The sequence below is a fragment of the Anolis carolinensis genome, chromosome 2, assembly GCF_035594765.1.
Source record: "Anolis carolinensis isolate JA03-04 chromosome 2, rAnoCar3.1.pri, whole genome shotgun sequence".
In the NCBI taxonomy this organism is placed as follows: Eukaryota; Metazoa; Chordata; class Lepidosauria; order Squamata; family Dactyloidae; genus Anolis; species Anolis carolinensis.
In genome coordinates this window covers 16,348,703-16,372,651 of record NC_085842.1, presented here as the reverse complement: position 1 = coordinate 16,372,651, position 23,949 = coordinate 16,348,703, and the positions used below count along the sequence as shown (strand labels likewise).

General features: G+C 42.0%; 1 long non-coding RNA gene across 1 annotated transcript; it reads left to right on the top strand.

Annotated features, from left to right (window-relative positions):
- The first annotated feature begins 143 nt into the window (after window positions 1-143).
- On the top strand, window positions 144-15,175 carry LOC103280113 (zinc finger protein 436). Its single transcript, XR_507179.3, has 7 exons — window positions 144-1,842; window positions 4,337-4,474; window positions 6,823-7,342; window positions 9,058-9,178; window positions 10,650-10,723; window positions 10,950-11,070; window positions 11,968-15,175. It is a non-coding gene; the product is annotated as a zinc finger protein 436 (long non-coding RNA).
- Window positions 15,176-23,949: the final 8,774 nt, after the last annotated feature.

The window sequence follows — 23,949 nt, the reverse complement described above, 5'->3', positions numbered from 1 at the left end:
TACTCCTTTTCCTTTCCAAAAATATGGAAAAGCAAGAGAAGAATACTCCATATTTTTCAATACATATTTGTAAGAGCAGTAAGAAGATGGGATATTGTGACGCCTGTATTTCTATGGAAGATTGAATATATACAGTAGAGTCTCACTTATTCAAGCTAAACGGGCCAGCAGAAGCTTGGATAAGCGAATATGTTGGATAATAAGGAGGGATTAAGGAAAAGCCTATTAAACATCAAATTAGGTTATGATTTTACAAATTAAGCGCCAAAACATCATGTTATACAACAAATTTGACAGAAAGAGTAGTTCAGTACGCAGTAATGTTATGTTGTAATTACTGTATTTATGAATTTAGCACCAAAATATCATGATATATTGAAAACATTTACTACAAAAATGGCTTGGATTATCCAGAAGCTTGGATAAGCGAGGCTTGGATAAGTGAGACTCTACTGTATTTAGAAAGGCCGGCACATTTTGTGTTCAAATAAATTATGCTATCAATCAGAATTAATGCGCTGTCGAAGGCTTTCATGGCCAGAATCACTGGGTTGCTCTGAATTTCCTGGGCTGTATGGCTGTGTTCCAGCAGCATTCTCTCCCGATGTTTTGCCCACATCTATGGCAGGCATTCTCAGAAGTTGTGAGGAAATAATGTGCTGTCGGAGGCTTTCATGGCCAGAATCACTGGATTGCTGTGAGTTTTCCAGGCTGAATGGCCATGTTCCAGTAGCATTCTCTCCCGACGTTTTGCCTGTGTCTGTAGTTTGCATCTTCAGAGGTGTGTTAGAGGTGAGGCAAGTGGAGTGTGTGTATGTGTGTATGTATGTGTATGTGTATCTGTGGAATATCCAGGGTGGGAGAAAGAACCCTTGTCTGTTTGAAGCAAGTGTGAATATTGCCATTAGCAAGCTTGTATAGCATTGAATAGTCATGAAGCTGCAAAGTCAATAAGTGAGGGTACCTGCATCGAAGTAGGGGCTGGGCTGTGGAGCAGGCTGGTGAGCAGCCTGCTGCAATAAATCACTCTGACCATGAGGTCATGAGTTCGAGGCCAGCCCGTGACGGGGTGATCACCCATCAATTAAAAAATAAAAATTAGCCCCTGCTCGTTGCTGACCTAGCAACCCAAAAGATAGTTGCATCTATCAAGTAGGAAATAAGGTACCACTTATGAAGTGGGGAGGCAAATTTAACTAATTTACGACGTTGGAATGAGGAAGTGCCGTCGCAATGGATGATGAAGCAGCTGCTCCCCCCTGTGGCCAGAATCGAACATCCCCTCAGGAGAAGGTTAAATTGCTTCTGTGTCTGTCTCTGTCTCGGTTTTATGTGTATATGGGCATTGAATGTTTGCCCTATATGTATATAATATGATGCGGCCTGAGTCCCCTTCAGGGTGAGAAGGGTGGAATATAAATACTGTAAATAAATAAGTAGCCTGGCCTTTATTGCCTGGAGGCCCCCTCTGTTTGGGAGGTGGTAACTGGCTTGTTGTCTGGAGTTCTCATGTTTCTAAGTGGTCTTCTTTATTTACTGTCTTGGTATTTTGTAATACTGGTAACCAGATTTTGTTCATTTTCATGGTTTCCTCCTTTCTGTTGAAATATTCCACGTGCCTGTGGGAGGATTAAAACCAACTCGGAAGGATTATAGACTACAGAAGAAGGGATGTAAACAAATAAATCAGGCGGGCTTTAGGACCCAGCATCTCCTCCGCAGTAGCTCCTCCGCTTCATTTATTCGCGACTGCCATAGAGGCGAGGCTTCCTGGAGAGGCAGGAAGTGGAGTCCACATGGACTTCCCTTTCCGGCCAGAGCCTTGCTGGGAGAGGAAGGAGGGTGAGTGGAGCTCCTCCAGTTTGGTCCACTGGTTTTGTTGGGAGTGAGGTTAGGAAGGGAGGGAGAAAGCCTGTATGTATATGTATCTTATGCACCAGGCATAGGCAAACTTGGGCCTGCCCTCCAGGTGTTTTGGACTTCAACTCCCACCATTCCTCACAGCCTCAGGCCCTGAAGGGGCCTGAGGCTGTGAGGAATGGTGGGAGTTGAAGTCCAAAACACCTGGAGGGCCCAAGCTGGCCCAGGCCTGCCTTAGAGTCAGAATGCAATGAGCCCGCCCAGAGCAGGGCGACTAAAATGATCAAGGGTCTGGAGAACAATCCCTATGAGGAGCGGCTTAAAGAGCTGGGCATGTTTAGCCTGCAGAAGAGAAGGCTGAAAGGAGACATGAATAAATAAATATATGATGGAATGTCATAGGGAGGAGGGAGCAAGTTTGTTTTCTGCAGCCCTGGAGACTAGGCTTCAAACTACTGGAAAGGAGGTTCCACCTGAAGATGAGGAAGAACTTCCTAATTGTGAGAGCTGTTCAGCAGTGGAACTCTCTGCCTCAGAGTGTGATGGACACTCCTTCTTTGGAGGCTTTGAAACAGAGGCTGGATGGCCATTTGTCCGGGGGTGCTTTGAATGTGATTTTCCTGCTTCTTGGCAGGTGGTTGGATTGCATAGCCCAGGGGTCCCCAAACTAAGGCCCGGGGGCCGGATGCGGCCCTCCAAGGTCATTTACCTGGCTCCCGCCCTCAGTTTTAGACTTAGGCTTGCCCAAAGTCTGAAATGACTTGAAGGCACATAACAATCCTAATTAACTTGACTATCTCATTGGCCAGATGCAGGCCCACACTTTCCATTGAAATCCCGATAGGTTTATGTTGGTTAATTTTTTTAAAAAAGTATTGTTCTTTCGTTGTTGTTGTTTTTGTACTACAAATAAGACATGTGCAGTATGCATAGGAATTTGTTTGTATTTTCTAAAATGATAATTTGGCCCCTCAACAGTCTGAGGACCATCAACCGGCCCTCCACTTAAAAAGTTTGAAGACCCCTGGCATAGCCCATGAAGTCTCTTCCAAATTTATGTTTCTATAATTCTGTGACAGCTCTTATGGTCTTCCTAATGTTCAGGTTAAATCTCCTCTCCTGTAATTCGAATCTATAGTAGAATAAAAATAATGTGAAACGAGAAGCTAAAAAAATAAAAGCACTAGTGAAATAAGGTATTCCCCAAAGTCTCCTGGAATACAAAGGGGAAAAACAACAGAGAGGGGTCAGCTAGGCTCCCTAGCCAGGGAGTTCCCTATTAGGAAGCAGCCACAGAGAAACAATAATAATACAGTAGAGTCTCACTTATCCAACATAAATGGGCCGGCAGAATGTTGGATAAGTGAAAATGAGTGTGCCTCAATATGTCAGGCGACAAACTGTGACCAATATTCAGACTTCAACAGCTGTCATGCAAACAAAGATACAGACTTGAAATTTTGACCAAGCTTGTGCTGGACATACAGTAAAGTCTCACTTATCCAACATAAATGGGCCGGCAGAATGTTGGATAAGTGAAAATGTTGGATAATAAGGAGGGATTAAGGAAAAGCCTATTACACGTCAAATTACGTTATGATTTTACAAATTAAGCACCAAAACATGTTTTACAACAAATGGACAGAAAAAGCAGTTCAATACATGATAACATTATGTAATAATTACTGTATTCGCGAATTTAGCACCAAAACTTTGCAATGTATTGAAAAATTGACTACAAAAACATTGACTACTAAAAGGCATACTGTGTTGGATAATACAGAATGTTGGATAAGCGAGACTCTAATAATAATAATAATAATATATTTCTTATACCCTGCCTCCATCTCCCCGAAGGGACTCGGGGCGGCTCACATGGGGACAACCCCTAAAAACAACAGTTGATGTACAGTTAAAAACATGAGGCACATTACAGTATTGACATAATACAACAAAACAGTTATTTAAACATCTTAAAATAACACAACCATATCAATTAAAAATGGGGTAGAATACTGTATATAGATTGCATGGCGGGGCAGACTGTGCAACATGGGAGTAGGACCATGGCGGCATAAAGTGCTAGTAAAACCAGTAAGAGCACTTGGAATTGTGCTGTGAAGTATAGGCTGATTTATTCAAATGCGCATTTAAACAGCCCTGTTTTCAGTTCTTTTCAGAATATGGCCAGGGTGGGCGCTAGTTGATCTCTCTGGGGAAAAGCCCTCTCTTGCATTCCCATGAGGGTGATGAGATGGAAAGAAGTTCCAGCAGCATTCTCTTCTGACGTTTCACCTGCATCTGTGGCTGGTATTTTCCGAGGTCTGCTGGAGGTGAGGCATTCAACAGATATATATACACTCCACTTGCCTCATCTCCAACAGACCTCTGAAGATGTTGGCAAAATATCAGGAAAACTCACAGCAACTCAATGTTTTCTTCTGTTTCTGACTCCTGGACTTTGTCTCCCTTACAGAGAAACAGGCCATCTTCTGGCTTAAATTGGATGGTTAAAACATCTTGCTACCGCAAGAAAAACTTCACAATTGATCCTTCAGCGAGGCCCTGCTGCCTCAGCTATGCAGCAGAATACTCTTCTGTCTCCAGGAATGCAGTAAGTTCTGACTCTCAACCCACCCATCTTCTCTTCACAGAATGGGGTGGATCCATCCTATCAGGCAGGATGTTGTTTTTGGGCTACTCCGTTTGTTATAGAATAATGAAGTTGGAAGAGACTCCAAGGTCCATCTAGTCCAGTGGTTCCCAACCTGTGAGTCCCCAGGTGTTTTGGCCTACAACTCCCAGAAATCCCAGCTTACCAGCTCTTAGGATTTGAGAGCCAGAACATCTGGGGACCCACAGGTTGAGAACCACTGCTCTAGAGAGACAGACCCTTACCTGATCTAGTCCAACACAGTGACATACAGGAATACCCAAGCAAAGCATTATTGACAGGTAGTCATCCAGCCTCTGCTTAAAAACCTCAGAGAAGGAGACCAGAATTGGAAACAGCATTCCAGGTAAAGAGGTCTGACCAAAGCAGAACAAAAGAGGCATCATGATTTCCTTCGATCTAGACACTATACTCCTTTTGATGCACCTCAAAATCCCATTGGCTTTTTTAGTTGCTGCATCACACTCTTGGCTCACGTTCAACTTGTTGTCCACTAAGACTCCAAGATCATTTTCACATGGACTGCTGTCAAGCCAGGCATCACCCATTCTGTGTCTTTACATTTCATTTTTTTCTGGCTTAGTGGAGTATTTTGCATTTCTCTTTGTTGAAATTCATTTTGTTAGCTTTGGCCAATCAGCTCTCTGATCTGTTACGGTCATTTTGAATTCTGATCCTGTCCTCTGGAGTAGCTATCCCTCCTAATTTGGGGGTCATCTGCAAACTTGATAAAACACACCCTCTAAACCAGGGGTCCTCAAACTTTTAAAGCAAAGGGCCGGTCCACAATCCTTCAGACTGTTGAGGGGCCGAATTATCATTTGGAAAAAAAAAAGAACAAATTCCTATGCACACTGCACATATCTTATTTGTAGTGCAAAACAACAACAATAACAATGAAAGACCAATACAATATTTAAAAATGAAAATAATTTTAACCAACATAAACCTATCAGGATTTCAATAGGAAGTGTGGACCTGCTTCTGGCCAATGAGATAGTCAGGTTAATTAGGATTGTTGTTGTTGTGTGTCTTCAAGTCATTTCAGACTTAGGGCGAGCCTAAGTCCAAAATTATTTATTTATTCATTTACTACATTTATTTACTACATTTATATCCCACCCTTCTCACCCCGAAGGGAACTCAGAGCAGCTGTATGTACATACAATATATTATATTATTAGCGTAGCACAATATTAGTATTATACATTACTATATTGAACTATACCACTGTACTGTAATATTATATGTAATATATAACATATAATTAATATTATTATATGGTATTATTAATAATATTATATTGAATAAAATGATAATATTATTATCAATATCATATGTATATACAATATATTATATTATTAAAACTGATATAAAAATATTATATTATAAATGATGGCAGGGGCAAGGTAAATGACCTTGGAGGGCCGCATCCGGCCCCCGGGCCTTAGTTTGGGGACCCCTGCTCTAAACCTTCACCCAAGTAATTAAAAAAGATGTTGAACAGAACTGGGCCCAGGATCGAACCCTGCAGTACTCCACCAGTCAGTTCTTTCCAGAATGGAGAGGAACCATTGGTGAGCACCCTTTGGGTTTGGTTGCTTAACCAACTACAGACCTAATAGTAGCATTGCCTAGCCCACATTTTCCTGCTGTTTAGGTGAAATCGCTTTCTTTGCAATTTGAATCTATTGCCTTGTGTTCTAGTCTCTGGAGCAGCAGATAGCAAACCTCACTAATCTCTAATATGACATTCTTTGAAGTCTTTAAAAATGGCTATCATTTGAACACTCTTCTCTACACTAAATATGTCAAACTTCCTCAGCTTCCCATCAGTTTCCAGACTTTTTACCATTTGGATTGCCCTTCAATACCTTTCTTGAATTGTAATGTCTGGCTATAGATACATGATTGAAAAGACTTGCTTAAAAGGGGAAGTGAGAGGATTATTATTATTATTAACTGCATTTCTATACCGCTTTTCTCACGCCTGGGGGGGACTCAAAGCGGTTTACATTGACAAAGGATTGACAAAGGGCAAGGAAAAGGAGTTATGGGGCAGGTGTTAGAATAAGCAAGTGCAAGAAATTCCACATTATGTAAGGATCCTTTGGTTTGGAAAGAAAAGGAAATCCCCTGTACCCTGGGCACAACCCCTGTCTTCTCTGCGAGTTACAGTTATTCTCTTCTGTTCAGAAACAAGAGTCAGTTTCCAGCTGGAATTTGGTCCTTTACCCAAGGAGAATGTTCACAGTTGGTTCTTCACACACTTCTTGGTTTCTTTCTAGGGTTTGGCATTTCCCAGTAATGTGGCCAGTCTTTTGCCTGCAAGAGAATATGGCAGAAGAGAAAAGAACGACTTCATCTGATCTGGTATTTGTTTCAAAGCACCGCTCATTGGTGGAAAAGAAAGAATCACGGAAAAGCTGTCCTACTATTCAGGGTGAGAGCAGAGGAGCTGTGCAGAAGAACCGAGGGAAGGAAGGGCTCAGTTCAGAGTTACAGCGCCAGCACTTCAGAAGTTACCACTATGAAGCAGTTGAGGGGCCCCGGGAGGTTTGCAGCCGCCTCCACTCTCTCTGCCGCCTGTGGCTGAAGCCAGAGCGACACTCCAAGGCGGAGATGCTGGATCTGGTGATCCTGGAGCAGTTCCTGAGCATCCTGCCCTCAGAGATGGGGAGCTGGGTCCGAGAGTGTGGGGCAGAGACCTGTTCCCAGGCAGTGGCCCTGGCAGAAGGCTTCCTCCTGAGTCGGGAAGAAAAGATACTGGAAGAGCATATAACACAGAACAACCTGATGTGTAAAAAGGTAAACAATATATATATATATATATATATGTATGTATGTATGTATGTATGTATATATATATGTATGTATGTATGTATGTATGTAATAGACAACATAAATATAGTTTATAAACTCAAACTGTAACCCATCGTAATTCTTTTTGACATGTTTAATCTTTTTGTATCATTTGTTTACCATCCTGTCCTGCCTCCATGAAATTGCAAGTTTGAACATATTCCTTTTCTCTAGATCTCCCACCTTAGTTGGCAGATTTATTTTTTTTATCGTGTCAGAAGCGAATAGAGAATACAGTTATAATGTACAGTGTTCTCTCAGAACTTTGCAGTTCGCTTTTTGTGGATTCACTGTTTTGCGGTTTTTCAATAAACTCTAAAAGAATATTATAAATCATAAAAAATTACAATTTACAGCCTGAGGAAGGAGAAGCCAAAGGGAGAGAAAAGGAGCCCAAGCGGCAACGGGAGGAGAAGGAGGTGATTTATCAACACACGATTGGTTGATAAAGACTTAAAATAGTGTATCAATATATAGCGTCTCTACTTCATGGATTTTCAGTTATTGTGGGTGGTCTTGGAACCTAACCCTGCAATAAATGAGGAAACACTGTATAGAGAAACTACAAACAAAGCCAAAAACTTGGCATTATACTAAATTTCCTCAGACCACATTTTAGTAAGTGGTCTGTGATTTGCTTTTCTCCACACCCGCATGTCGTGGACTCCACTTTGTAGCCCCATTTCTTAAGGTTGGCTATGCACCTTATGGTACCAGAACGCAGTCTGTTCAGCACTTTCCAAGTCGCCCAGTCTTCAGTTTGCCCAGGAGGGAATTTCTCATCCAGTCTAATCCACTGATTGAGGTTTTTGCCTGCCATTTTACTGAAGTGCTCCTGTGAGTATCTCTGCAAATCTTAGGAAGCTGTGTCTTGATTTAAGGCATTGGCATGCTGGCTGATACCCGAACAGAGAATGGGCCAGAGATGTCAATGCCTTGGACCTTTCATTACAGGCTGCTACTTCCCGAATGATAACAGGTGGTGCAATACTAGCTAAATTTCTCCAGTGGTGTGTGGCATAGACATCCTGTGATAATACAGCATGTCTCATTAAGAGCCACATCCACTGTTTGACAAAGTGAGATATATTCCATGCTGGGCATGCGTACTCAGCAGCAGAGTAGCAAAGTGCAAGGGCAGATATCTTCACTGTGTCTAGTTGTGATCCCCAGGTTGTGCCGGTCAGCTTTCATATGATGTTATATCTAGTGTCCGCTTTTTGCTTGATAGTCAAGCAGTGCTTCTTGTAAGTCAGAGCACGGTCCAGAGTGACTACTAGGTATTTGGGTGTGCTGGCAGATATCTGTTCCCAAAATCTATATCTGTGTCATTAACTAAGTTGCCTGTTTCTTCCTATTGCTTCTTAAAGCACTGGCATCCGTTTCTCAGATCCTCATTTAGACCTCTTCTAATTTGTTCAGAGCTTGGGGGACTTCAAGAAGAATTAAACTCACTGTGTTTTTTTTTATCATGGTCTCTAGTTCCTCCTCTTTTTTATTGTGATATCCTGGCACTTGTGAAATATTATAAAATTAGTTCCAGTTCATTTCTGGAAACCATCAAAATAAGGATGACCCCAACCCTCTCACTCTTGCAGACCTTTTCTGTCATTCCTTTTCAAATTGCTTTCTTGGTAACTAATGTTGGGTCTGTGTTGCAGGAGGCATTTAGGAAAGAAGTCACTGACATTCAGGAGGCAGAGAAGGGTCGCTTGTATTCTGGACAAGGAGCGCCATCCCTGGAGGTGACCCAAGGAAACAACACAAGTCCCACCAATTTGGGTAAGGATTAAAGGTGCCATGCTTTAATTTGTTTTTCCCTTCCTCAGTGCACCTAAAATATGTGAGGAGATTGTAATCTGCTGATATAATGTTATTGTAGCTGATTAAATGTGTATACTTTTAAACTAACACTTTGAAAGACCAACATTATACTCTACAAATGCATCTATTGTCAAATACATGAAATGTGTATAAGGTATCGAAGTCAGTGGAAGGGCTGGCTTTGTGGGTTGGTATTGTTTTCTCTACAACCCTTATTTCATTTCTTTTTGGTAAGAGTATTGAAATTAGACTGTATCACCTCTTCATCACAGTCTTTCCATTCACATACATGAGAATGCCAGTTAATCCCTGTCATTATTTTGACTTTGTGTGATTTCCATGTGAAAGTTGCTTTTGCAGCCAACATCCTCTGGTATCTCTGTGGGAAAATAGTAGGAGGCACAACGTTACAGTGCTTCACCAGTCTTACCTGTGGGAACATGATACACCTGGGACTGTGCAGGTCCTGGATCAGGGCTGCATTTTCTCAGATGCTAGGTGAGGGATAATAAACAGAAGATGGATCCTGGTAAGATGGAGACTCTGGAGGAGTGGTTTCTGAGTCCAGGGTTAGTGATTTGGCTTGGGTAGGATATAATTCACTTTGTCAGAGCCAGAAAAACCTTTACAGTGTTCCCTCACTTATCGTGGGGGTTGCGTTCCAGGACCACCCACGAAAAGTGAAAATCCTCAAAGTAGGGACGCTATATTTGTGTTGTTTGCAAGTAGCGTCTCTGTTCTCTCCTCGCCTCTCAAGCACGCACATGCATGCTCCCATCACTGCTGCTGCCATATAAGGCAAAAACAAAGCTGTTTCAGCCTCTTTTTCTCTCTTCCTTAGGCTTCTCCTTAGGAAGGAAGTAGAGGGATTAATAATATTATTTTATGATTTATACTATTATTTTAGTGTTTATTAAAAACCTGTGAAACAACGAGGGTGTGAAAAGCGAACCACGAAGTAGCGGGGGAACACTACACTGGTACATACAAGAATGACTTGGTTTGGGTTTCCTGAAAAAACTGCTTTGGCTGCCATCCTTTCTCAACAGTGGCATATGCTGCCTGGGAGTGTAGTGGAATCTCCTTCTCTGGATGTTTTTAAACAGAGGCTGAATGGCCATCTATTGGGGGTGTACAGGTTGTGTATTCCTTGAATGGCAGAACGGGATTGGGCTGGATAGCCCTTGTAGTCTCTTCCAACTGTATGTTTCTGTATCTGAAGGATGGAAGGCTTTGTTATGGTGGCCCACTCTTATCTATACAGCTGGTTCCAAAGAATGCCTTTAGAGCAGGCATGGGCAAACGTCGGCCCTCAAGGTGTTTTGGACTTCAACTCCCACAATTCATCTGGAAGGGTGTAGTTGGCCCATGCCTAGTTTAGAAAGAGAGGAAATGTGAAAGTTTTCTTTTGCCTTTTGTGTCCCTCCAGGAAGTGGAAGACGACCTGGACCAAGAGATAGTGACTCAGATGGTTTGAGAACACCTCCTGAGAGCCTGGATCAGGTAAGGGTTGGGCATGATCCCCGGGGGGCTAAGAAGTGGGTAGGCATGGTGCCCCTTCCCCTTCTCTTCCCCTGCCTGAAGTAATATATCTGCTTTTTTTCTTTTCCTGCATCATGTTTGTCCATCAGCATATGTCCTTGGTGGTGAATTGAACCATGTTGAGCAGCTCCCAACCTGCCTAGTAGTTTTTTCTGATGGTAATTAGTTATTTTGTCTCTTTTTCCAGGTAACCTTGGAGGAAGTGGCTGTGTATTTCAGTGAGGAGGAGTGGGCCCTGCTGGATCCGAACCAAAGGGCCTTGTATGGGGAAGTAATTGAGGAGAACCTGGCAATCATGGCTTCTTTAGGTGAGTCTCCCTCTTGCTCTTGGTTAATCTCTTTGTAGGTTTTCCTAGGTACAGTAGATTCTTGCTTATCCAACATAAATGGACCGGCAGAACGTTGGATAAGCGAAAATGTTGGATAATAAGGGGGGGGGGGCATAAGGAAAAGCCTATTAAATATCAAATTATATTACGATTTTACAAATTAAGCACCAAAACATTATGTTTTCCAACAAATCGACAGAAAAAGCAGTTCAGTACATAGTAACGTTATGTAGTAATTGTATTGTCGAAGGCTTTCATGGTCAGAATCACTGGGTTGCTGTGAGGTTTCCGGGCTGTATGGCCATATTCCAGAACCATTCTCTCCTGACGTTTCGCCCACATCTATGGCAGGCATCCTCAGAGGATGTGAGGTCTGTTGGAAACTAGGCAAGGGAGGTTGATATATCTGCGGAATAATGTCCAGGGTGAGAGAAAGAACTATGGATGCCTGCCATGGATGTGGGTGAAAAGTCAGGAGATAATATTTTTGGAACATGGCCATACAGCCCGGAAAACACATAACAACCCTATGTAGTAATTACTGTATTTAGCAATTTAGCACCACAACATTGCAATGTATTGAAAACATGCATTACAAAAACATTGACTACTAAAAGGCAGACTGTGTTGAATAATACAGAATGTTGGATGAGTGAAGGTTGGATAATCGAGACTACTGTAACTGGAAATCTTGCTGCCATGATGCTGTATTTCCGCAAGCTGAGCCATCCTCTTCCAATTGGTCTGGTCTCAGATATTATTCCAACTGGTCTAGTCTCAGATATAATTGCAACCATTTGCTGCAATTTGATGTCAGCTCTGTCTTTCATTTAAGCTTCTGTTTCTCTGTTGACTAGTTGTTTCTCTCCTTTCAAGGTGATGGGCTGGCAAATGGGAATGAAGGAGACCCAAGGATGTCTTTGGACGCTCAGCAGAATATGGAGACCAACGCCTCTCTTTTTCAGACTGGCGATATCTATGAAATCTCTGTCCAGGAAAAAATAGGAGATGGGGATGGAAAGAATAATGATCCTTACCTTGAATATTTGGAGGACCTCAGTGTGAAAGGAAGCCTTCATAGCAGAACTCATACAGGCAGATCTCAGTCAAGAGAGAAAAACTTTGATTACAAGGGGTATGAAAAACTGTACAATGTCTTGGAGTCTGGAAAAAAATTCACTCCAAGAGCTCACTTGACTTCTCATCCGAAACCGCTACCGATGGGGAAACAGTTTAAGTGTCTGGAGTGTGGGAAGAGCTTCATGTGGAAGATGAGCCTCGTGCTTCACCAGGCCACGCACACAGAGGAGAAGCCATTCGCATGCCGGGATTGTGGGAGGAAATTCAGCCGGAGAGAACACCTCCTCAGCCATCAAACAACCCACACCGGGGAGAAGTCATTTAAGTGCTTGGATTGTGGGAAAATCTTCAGCCGCAATGCCCACCTCGTTTCGCATCGAACGACCCACACCATGGAGAAGCCCTTCATATGTTTGCAGTGTGGGAAAGGCTTTGGCTGGAAGTCTAATTACACTCGTCATCAATTGACTCACACAGCAGAGAAGCCGTTTAAATGCCCGGAGTGTGGGAAAAGTTTCCGGCTGAAGCAAAGCCTGGCAGACCATCGAACAACTCATGGAGCGGATCACCCGTTTCAGTGCCTGGAGTGCGGCAAAAAATTCGTTTGGAAGAAGAGCCTTGCCAAACATCAAGCCTCTCATGTGATGGAGCAACCATTTAAATGCCTGGAGTGTGGGAAGAGTTTTGTTTGCCAGAAGAGTCTTATCGAGCACCAAAGCTCTCACGCAGCAGAGAAACCCTTTAAATGCCAGGAATGCGGGAAGAGTTTCAGTTGGAAGAAGAGCCTTGCAGATCACCAAGCAACTCACACAGAAGAGAAACCATTTCAGTGCCTGGAGTGTGGAAAGAGCTTCAGTTGGAAGTCAAACTTCACTCGTCACCAGTTAACGCACACTGGGGAGAAACCATTCAAATGCCTTGAGTGTGGAAAGACCTTCAGTCGGAAAAGCTACCTTTCCGCTCATCAGTTGGATCACACTGGGGAGAAGCCGTTCAAATGCCAGGAGTGCGGAAAGAGTGTCATGCAGAAGGGACACGTGGCTCTCCATCAATTAACTCGTACAGGGGAGGCACCATTTAAATGCCAAGAATGTGTAAGCAGCTTCAGTCAGAAAAATTTCTTTTCTGGTGGAAATTTTAGTCAGAAGCCACACCTCCCTTCTTTTCATCGATCTCTGCATGTAGAGAAAAATCGATTTGAATTCCAGGACTATGTAAAAGTTTTCAGGGAGGAGCCAACAATGATGGGACACATTAATTTTAATAGGCGAGACATGGCATAAATGTTTTCAGAATGGGAAAATGTTTTAGATGGGGGAAAAGCTTGTCTCCAAATAATTTATGGAGAGGAGAATCCGTTTTTTCCATTTAGGTCCTTAGAGTTTGGACAGAGGCATGGGAGGACAAAGTGCCATTTCACATGTAGAGAAAGGCTACAAACATACCGCCAGTGTAATGTTTGTTGGAATACATGAAGAATCAATGTTGTTTGAATTCTTCATAGAATTGGTAGGTAGAAGGATATAGAAAGTGTTTTAATTAATGGGAGAGCTGGAGTGGTCCCAGATGTTCATCTTTCTGAGGTAGACATTGAAGATAAAAGGCAGCAGTGTGAAATTTTAGCCAGATGTGTCTTAATTAAATTACCTTTTTTCATGTCAGGAGCAACTTGAGAAACTGCAGGTCGCTTCTGGTGTGAGAGAATTGGCTGTCTGCAAGGACATTGCCCAGAGGACACTCGGATGTTTTATATTTTAGCATCCTTGTAGGAGGCTTCTCTCATGTCCCCGCATGGGGAACTGGAGCTGACAGAGGGAGCTCATCCACTTTCTCCCCGGATTCAAACTGGCAACCTTCAGGTCAGCAACCCAACCTTCAGGTTAGCAATCCTGCCAACACAAGGATTTAACCCATCGTGGGCTCCATTTATTATCTGATACAGTAGAGTTCCAGTTATCCAACATAAACGGGTGGGCCGAATGTTGCATAACTGGAACTGTCGGATAATAGGGAGGCTCTATTATCCCTCCCTGCAAATTGGGTGCTTGACAAAGGGAAGAGTCTCGTCCGTCCGGCAAGCACCCGGTTTAGAGAACACGCACCGAGCTTCTCCAAAGTGCCAGGCACTTGGTGAAAGGAAGAGACTCTTCCCTCCGCCAAGCACCCAATTTAGAGAAGACCAGTTGCTGCTTAGAAACATGCACCGGGCTTCTCCAAAGTGCCGGGTGCTTGCCAGAGGGACGAGATTTTTCCCTCCAGGCAAGCACCTGGCACTTTGGAGAAGCCCGCTTCATGTTGCTGCCTAGCAATGCACACCGGGCATCTCTCCAGCACTGGGTGCTTGCCAGGAGGGAAAGTCTGCGCCAGCTGTGTCTCGTCCCTTCAGCAAGCACCCTGGACCACGCGGCCTGGCCTGGCACATTGGATAATACGGTACGTTGGATGACCGGAAGTCAGATAACCAGAACTCTACTGTACTCTAAAAGACAAAAACCTAGTGTGCGAATTCACCCAGGGAGGTCTTAGTTAAATTCTCTTAATACATTAGAAGAGAGCAATTTCTACCTCTCTTAATTGTTTTTCTGATAACAAAGTACTACAGTTAGCAGGAGTTTGCTATCCAAATGGCTTTCCCCAGACCCAATCATCTATCACAATACAAAAATAGTAATGGCAACCAGAGCGAATCAATCTGAAGCAGTTTTCAAACTGATTAACTTTCCAACTCCAGAAGACCTCACTCCCCAGGATCCACTGCTGACTCTCATTGGGGTGATTACATCCAGCCAAGTATTCTCAGGACAAGAAAAGGTTCAGCTTCTGCCCTGCTTAACACTCCTCACACTTTGTGATCATTTGGGTGCAACCTGCTGTGTTGAACTCTTCTATCAAACTGACAAAAAGTTTAAATGCTGTATGTCTTGTTTATTGCCGCCTTTAACCACTACAATCCAGTGTTAAAAGTGCAGACAAGTTGCTGATAAAATCGCAAAATGAATTATAAGTGTTTAGCTTGAAACATTGCTTTTTGATGCCGATGGTCTTGTCTATATATATAAAATGATAAAGTTGTTTGCGCAGTGACTATAACAACAAAACTAAACATCCCAGAAATACGAAATTTGGCAACACAATGCAAAAGGCTTGCCTCCAGGTTACAACAACACAACCACACCACAAAACCACAATCCGGACCCACAAAACTCACAACAACGCATCATGCGATAACAACACAACTAAAAGCCCCAGAAATACAAAACTTGGCAACACAATGCAAAAGCCTTGCCTCCCAGTTGTAACAACACAACCACACCACAAAACCACACAGGACCCACAAAACTCACAACAACGCATCATGCGATAACAACACAACTAAACACCCCAGAAATACGAAACTTGGCAACACAATGCAAAAGCCTTCCCTCCAGGTTGTAACAACACAACCACACCACAAAACCACAATCCGGACCCATAAAACTCACAACAACGCATCGTGACTATAACAACACAACTAAACACCCCAGAAATACGAAACTTGGCACACAACTAAACACCCCAGAAATATAAAACTTGACAACACAATGCAAAAGCCTTGCCTCCCGGTTGTAACAACACAACCACACCACAAAACCACAATCCGGACCCACAAAACTCACAACAATGCATCGTGACTATAACAACACAACTAAACGTCCCAGAAATACAAAACTTGACAACACAACACAAAAGCCTTTTCTCCCGGTTGTAACAACACAACTACACCACAAAACCACAATCCGGACCCACAAAACTCACAACAACGCGTAGTGACTATAACACAACTAAACGCCCCAGAAATACAAAATTTGACAACACAACGCAAAAGCCTTGCCTCCCAGTTGTAAGAACACAACCACAACGCAAAACCACAATCCGGACCCACAAAACTCACAACAACGCATCATGACTATAACAATACAACTAAACGCCCCAGAAACACAAAACTTGGCAAAACAATGCAAAACCCTTGCCTCCCAGTTGTAACAACACAACCACACCACAAAACCACAATCCGGACCCAGAAAACTCACAACAACGCATCGTGACTATAACAACACAACTAAATGCCACAGAAATACGAAACTTGGCAACACAACGCAAAAGCCTTCCCTCCCGGTTGTAACAACACAACCACACCACAAAACCACAATCTGGACCCAAAAAACTCACAACAACGCATTGTGACTATAACAACACAACTAAAACGGATGGCCATCTGTCTGAGAGGTTTGGGTGAGTTCTTCCTCTATGACAAAAAGAAAGAAAGGGGTTGGACGGCATGCAAACTACAAATTCCAGCACCCCATGGCATGTAGTCCATGTATTTCAATTAGAGACCTCTTCCTTCTCCCTTTCCCCGCCATCCAACCCATTGACCCAGTTCCATGGCTCCGCAGGCAGGAAAGGCTGGGACGGATAGAAGGAAGGAAGGGAGGGAGGGAAGGGAAGTGAAGGATGCCGAGGACAAGAGCCCTCCCTCTCTGCCCGGAAGGCCAAGAGCAAAAGGGAGAGAAAGACTATTGATCCGGTTATATTTACCCTCTTTTCTGACCAGTGTGTTCTTATCAGTGAGCTCAGGATCGGAGCAGAGAAAGGGAACAGCATAGGAATAAAGGAAACAATGAGAGCACCCACTCTATCTATCCATCCACTCATCTATCCATCCACTCACCCACTAATAATAAACACCTACACAGGCAAGAATCAGCCATGCACTGAGTCTACAAGGCCATTCAGTGCTCATCCACCTCCCCAATCCCTACATTCACACTTGGCCTCCAAAAAAACAATTACAATAATAACAATGACAACAACAGCAATAAGAATCTACACCATCACAGGCAAGAAGCAGCCATGCACTGAGGCTGAGAGGCCAGTCAGTGCTACACTGGGCCTCCAAAAAACAATACAGTAGCATCTAACTTATCCAGCCTTCATGACCACTACAACAACAACAATAATAAACACCTACACAGGCAAAAAAAAAAGACTATTGTACCACAATAAGATGTAAACCGCACTCAGCAGAATCAGACATCATGGTTAACAACAAACCAAAGACAACAGGGATCTTAAGCAATTATCAATCAACAAAAAAAATGAAGAAGGTAACAGACTTCAAATACTACTACTAATGTGAGTATAAAGAAGGGTGGAGGTCACACCATAAATACAACCTAATGTAGACTGACCAACACCACCAGACTAAGCCACAGCAACGCGTGGCCGGGCATAGCTAGTCTATATATATAAAAGGGTAATGAAATTTCGGCCTAGGACAAAACAACAAAACTACACATCCCAGAAACATTAAACTTGGCAGCACAACCCCTCATCCATGCCTCTACGTTCATACAACAAAAAGAAAAGAAAAATAAAGTCCTAATTAGAGGGAGAGGAAGAATTGTTTTTATCCAATTGCTGCCAGTTAGAAGGCTAAGCTCCGCCCACTTGGTCTCCTAGCAACCCACTCAGCCCAGGGGACAGGCAGACTTAGGCCTCTTCCACACTGCCTATAAAATACAAATCATCTGATTTTAACTGGATTATATGGCAGTGTAGACTCAAGGCCCTTCCACAGCTATAGAACCCATTTATAATGGACTTAATGTAAGGTAAAACCTTTACCCTGTACCTTAACTACCACCAATTCCTCAATAGTTTATTTCCCATACCACCATACTTCGCCACAGCAACGCGTGGCCGGGCACAGCTAGTATTGTATATAACAACAGTGGGCTGGCAAGGATGCTCTTAATATGACTTTACGGTTCTCCCAGTCCCTTCCTTTTATATCAGCTGGGAATTAGATATGGTTCTTTCCCCCATTTGAAATATTAGAACTTATCACTCCTGGTTCATAGGTACAGTAGAGTCTCACTTATCCAACATTCACTTATCCAACATTCTGGATTATCCAGCAGTCTGCCTTTTAGTAATCAAATGTTTTTGTAGTCAGTGTTTTCAATACATTGGGATGTTTTGGTGTCAAATTCATAAATACAGTAATTACTACATAACATTACAATGTGTATTGAATTACTTTTTCTGTCAAATTTGTTGTAAAATATGATGTTTTGGTGCTTAATTTGTAAAATCATAATCTAATTTGATGTTAATAGGCTTTTCCTTAATTCCTTCTTATTATCCAACATATTCGCTTATCCAACGTTCTGCCGGCCCGTTTATGTTGCATAAGTGAGACTCTACTGTAGGTATATTTTGTTATGCTTTGTTGAAGTTATATTTATTGGGGTTTTTTTCATATTGGCACGCCAAGACCAATCTCTTCACCTTTTTTGTTTCCCTGATAATTAATTTACGAACAATAGCATTTAGCATTACTGGGTTCAAAACAATTGGCAAATGATATAAAATCTGTAAAGAAACCTCCGAATTAAAACAGGAATAGCACTACCACAGGGAGCTTTCCTGAGTAAGAATTAAAAGGTAAAGGTAAAGGTTTTCCCCTGTCGTTAAGTCCATTCGTGACTGACTCTGGGGGTTGGTGCTCATCTCCATTTCTAAGCCCAAGAGCCGGCATTGTCCGTAGACACCTCCAAGGTCATGTGGCCGGCATGACTGCATGGAGCACCATTACCTTCCCGCCGGAGCGGTACCTATTGATCTACTCACATTGGCATGTTTTCGAACTGCTAGGTTGGCAGGAGCTGGGGCTAACAGTGGAGGCTCATTCCGCTCCCGGGATTTGAACCTGGGACCTTTCGGTCTGCAAGTTCAGCGGCTCAGCGCTTTAACACACTTCGCCACTTACCAGGAGTAAGAAATACAGTGCTACAATTAAATATTGCATTTAATTTCACCTAGTTTCGGAATAGATGCTCAGTTCTAAGCACTTCCCATGGAATGAACTAGGAAAATGCAGGAGACAGTTTTTATTTTAATTTTTTTTGAAATTACATCATTAAGATCTACTTTATAAAACAGGCATGGGCAAACTTTGGCTGATATTGGTGTTTTGGACTTCAACTCCCACAATTCCTGACAACCGGTAGATCTAAAAAATCTGAAGGGCATAAGTTTGCCCATGCCTGATCTACAGTGTAGAATTAATTCAGTTTGACACCACTTGAAATCCAGCAGCTCAGTGCTATGGAATCCTAGGAGTAGTTGTTTGTCACTTTTTTTAGACAGCAAAAGCTCAAGACCTTGCCAAGCTATAACTCCTTTTATTCCATAGCAATGACCTATGGCAGTTCAATCATTGCTGAACCCGTACACCATGCAGATGAACCCAAAATGGACCCTCTGCACCATAACACACTTTGCTATGGATTGGATAGTGGGTGGCATTATTTACCAAGTGCCAAAGGAAGAGCAAGGCATTTGCCTCGGGCATCAAAAAGGACGTGTCTCCTCTCTGATGAACACCTCCAAGAGTTATTTCACCGATCCCTCCTTTCACCGACACACTGAATTTTCTCACAATTGAGACACAAAGGCTTATACTTAAAAAGGATTTGAATACATGTCTATGCGGTTGAAAATAGTATTTTAAAATGATACTAAAAGCATTAAAATGGCAAGAATTGTTAGATTTAAAAAATGGCTTGTTTTTGATAAATTCATGTTGACTATTCGCGATGACCAGATCCCTTTCTAAGTGTTTGCAGACTACTTCCTTAATGATTTTTTCCAGAATCTTGTCTGGTATCGACGTGAGGCTGACCTGATGTTTTTTTCCCTGCTTGAAAATAAGTAAAGGTAAAGGTTTCCGCTGACGTTAAGTCCAGTCATGTCCGACTCTGGGGGTTGGTGCTCATCTCCATTTCTAAGCAGAAGAGCCGGCGTTGTCCGTAGACACCTCCAAGGTCATGTGGCCACTGGCATGACTGCATGGAGCGCCGTTACCTTCCTGCCGGAGCGGTACCTATTGATCTACTCACATTGGCATGTTTTCGAACTGCTAGGTTGGCAGAAGCTGGAGCATCAGCGGGCGCTCATTCCGCTCCCGGGATTTGAACCTGGGACCTTTCGGTCTGCAAGTTCAGCAGCTCAGCGCTTTAGCACACTGCGCCACGACCAGGGGTGTTTTAATGTGTTTTAAGAACACATTAAAAGCATAAAATGAGTAAAAACAAAATAAACAAAATACATGCCACCAGCAAAAAGTGCTTCACATCACAGAGATAAATAAGCCAAGTGGGTTGCTGTATGGCCATGTTCCAAAAGCATTCTCTCCTGATGTTTCACCCACATCTGTGGCAGGCATCCTCAGAGGTTGAGAGGTCTGTTGGAAACTAAGCAAGTGGGGTTTATATATCTGTGGAAGGCCCAGGGTGGGAGACAAAACTGTTGGAGGAAGGTATGAATGTAGCCATTGGCCACCTTGATTAACATTTAATGGCTTGCAGCTTCAAGGACTGGCTGCTTACTCTTGTGGGGCATCCTGTTGGGAGGTGTTAGCTGGCCCTGATTGTTTTCTATCCTGTTTTCTGAGTGTTGTTCTTTATTTACTGTCCTGACTTTAAAGTTTTTAAAGCACAGCACTTGATGAACCAACCTAGACATTGCATATTGTTTGAGAACACAGAAATGCTGGTCCACTCTCACAACCACCAGGCTACAGAGAGAAGCCATTGAAATCCACAAGCAGGTGGACAATTTCAACAGAAAGGAGGAAACCATGAACATGAACAAAATCTGAAAAACTCTAAAATCAGGGACAGTAAATAAAGAACCACACCCAGAAAACGGGAATTCCAGACAGCAAACAATCAGGGCCAGTGAACACCTCCCAATAAAGGATTTCCCTAGCCAGGAAGCAGCCAGGCTTTGAAGCTGCAAGGCTATTCAATGCCAATCAAGGTGATCAGCTGCAACATTCACACTTGCCTCCAACAGGCAAGAGTTCTTTCTCCCACCCTGGCCACCTTGGTTAGCATTGAAAGGCCTGGCTGCTTACTGCCTGGGGGAATCCTTTATTAGGCTCTGATTTCCACAGACATATAAACCCCACTTGCCTAGTTTCCTAACAGACCTCACAGCCTCTGAGGATGGCTGCCATAGATGTGGGTGGGGTGGGCGAAACGTCAGGAGAGAATGCTGCGCAGCCACCCAGTAATCCCGGTCATGAAAGTCTTCTTCAACAACACAACAGGCAAAGTGTTTCCAATCTGCCTTGAGGAATTTGAAAGTCTCAGCTCAAGGCAGATGAGTCTTTTGGGAGGTGAAGGCCAAAATACTTAGGAGTCAGTTGTAGTTTTGCAAAGGCTTCCCTACAAAAAAGGTTGGTTCCTCGCCATACTGCAACTCCCAAAATGCAATTGCAATCCACTCTTTTTTTCCCACTCTCTCTTCCTGTAAGGAATCCATCTCTTTGGTTTTAACCCTTAGCCATTGGAAAGAGATAAATGAAGCTATATGAACGATATTAAAAATAAAAATTCAAAGGGAGTCTGATTTTTTTCTACTGAAAATGCTAGACATAGAAAATGATAAAAATAAAGAGATTTTGTTTAACTTTTTGGCCACGGCAGCTAAAATCATTTATGCCAGGATCTGGAGACAAAAAGAGATACCGGAAAAAGAGGACTGGAGAAACAAAGTTTTAGAGATTATGGATATGGGTAGGTTGACCAAACCAGGGTCTTCCTAAGAAGGAAACTACAGTAGAGTCTCACTTATCCAACGTAAACGGGCCGGCAGAATGTTGGATAAGCAACTATGTTGGATAATAAGGAGGCATTAAGGAAAAGCCTATTAAACATCAAATTAGGTTATGATTTTAAAAATTAAGCACCAAAACATCATGTTATGCAACAAACTTGACAGAAAAAGTAGTTAAATACACAGTAATGCTATGTAGTAATTACTGTATTTACAAATTTAGCACCAAAATATCACGATGTATTGAAAACATTGACTACAAAAATGCTTTGGATAATCCAGAATGTTGGATGAGTGAGTGTTGGATAAGTGAGACTCTACTGTATGTATTTTTATTCTTTACAATTTAGCTTGTAAATCGCCTAGAGCATCTTGGATGGAGGGCGATTAATAAGTAATTAAGTGATGATGATGATGATGATGATATTCGCTTATCTAACATTCTGCTGGCCTGTTTATGTTGGATAAGTGAGACTCTACTGTATGTATTTTTATTCTTTACAATTTAGCTTGTAAATCGCCTAGAGCATCTTGGATGGAGGGCGATTAATAAGTAATTAAATGATGATGATGATGATGATGATATTCGCTTATCCAACGTTCTGTCGGCCCATTTATGTTGGATAAGTGAGACTCTACTGTATTTATTTTTATCCTTTACAATTTGGCTTGTAAATCGCCTAGAGCATCTTGGATGGAGGGCAATTAATAATTAATTAAGTGATGATGATGATGATATTTGCTTATTCAACATTCTGCCGGCCTGTTTATGTTGGATAAGTGAGACTCTACTGTATGTATTTTTAATCTTTACAATTTAACTTGTAAATCACCTAGAGCATCTTGGATGGAGGGCGATTAATAAGTAATTAAATGATGATGATGATGATGATATTCGCTTATCCAACGTTCTGCTGGCCCGTTTATGTTGGATAAGTGAGACTCCACTGTATGTATTTTTATCCTTTACAATTTAGCTTGTAAATCGCCCAGAGCATCTTGGACGGAGGGCGATTAATAAGTAATTAGATGATGATGATGATGATGATGATGATGATATTCACTTATCCAACGTTCTGCCGGCCTGTTTATGTTGGATAAATGAGGCTCTACTGTATATAGATTTTTTTTCTTTTTCTTTTGCTTCTATATTAAATTTAAATATATAGCATCTTGGATGGAGGACGATTAAGAAGTAATTAAATGATGATGATGATGATGATGATGATGATGATGATGATGATGATATTTGCTTATACAACGTTCTGCTGGCCCGTTTATGTTGGATAAGTGAGACTCTACTGTATGTATTTTTATCCTTTACAATTTAGCTTGTAAATCGCCTAGAGCATCTTGGACAGAGGGCGATTAATAAGTAATTAAATGATGATGATGATGATGATGATGATATTCGCTTATCCAACGTTCTGCCGGCCTGTTTATGTTGGATAAGTGAGACTCTACTGTATATAGATTTTTTCCTTTTTCTTATGCAGCTATATTACATTTCAATAATATATATATATACTAGCTGTGCCCGGCCACGCGTTGCTGTGGCAAAGTGGTGGTGGTATTGGTTAAAAATTGTTGTGTAATTTTTATTTGACGTTATTTGCATTTTTTTATTAATTTTATTGTAAGTTATATTTTTATTTATTATATTTTATTATTTTCTTGTATTTTTTTTAGTTATTTTCTGTTATTATAGTATTTTATTGTATTAATTTTTAGTGTTTTTTATTATTTTTAATTGGGTTGCTAGGCGACCAAGTTGGAGGAGCTTAGCCTTCTAACTGGCAGCAATTGGATAAAAGCAATTATTCCTCTCTCTCTAATTAGGACTTTATTTTTCTTTTCTTTTTGTTGTATCAACCTAGAGGCGTGGATGATGGGTTGTGTTGTCAAATTTCGAGGTTGGGGGGCCTGTAGTTTTGTGGGTTGCCGTGATGCCATCACTCTTTTATATATATAGATATATATATTTTAAGAACCCTAACTTCCTCCCTTCTCTTCCTTTACCTTGAAGCAAAGCAAGGAAAGAAGTCAGAGAAAACAATAATAATGACCACAGGGCTTCATAGAAAGCAGAGCAGTGATTCCTAAAATAGT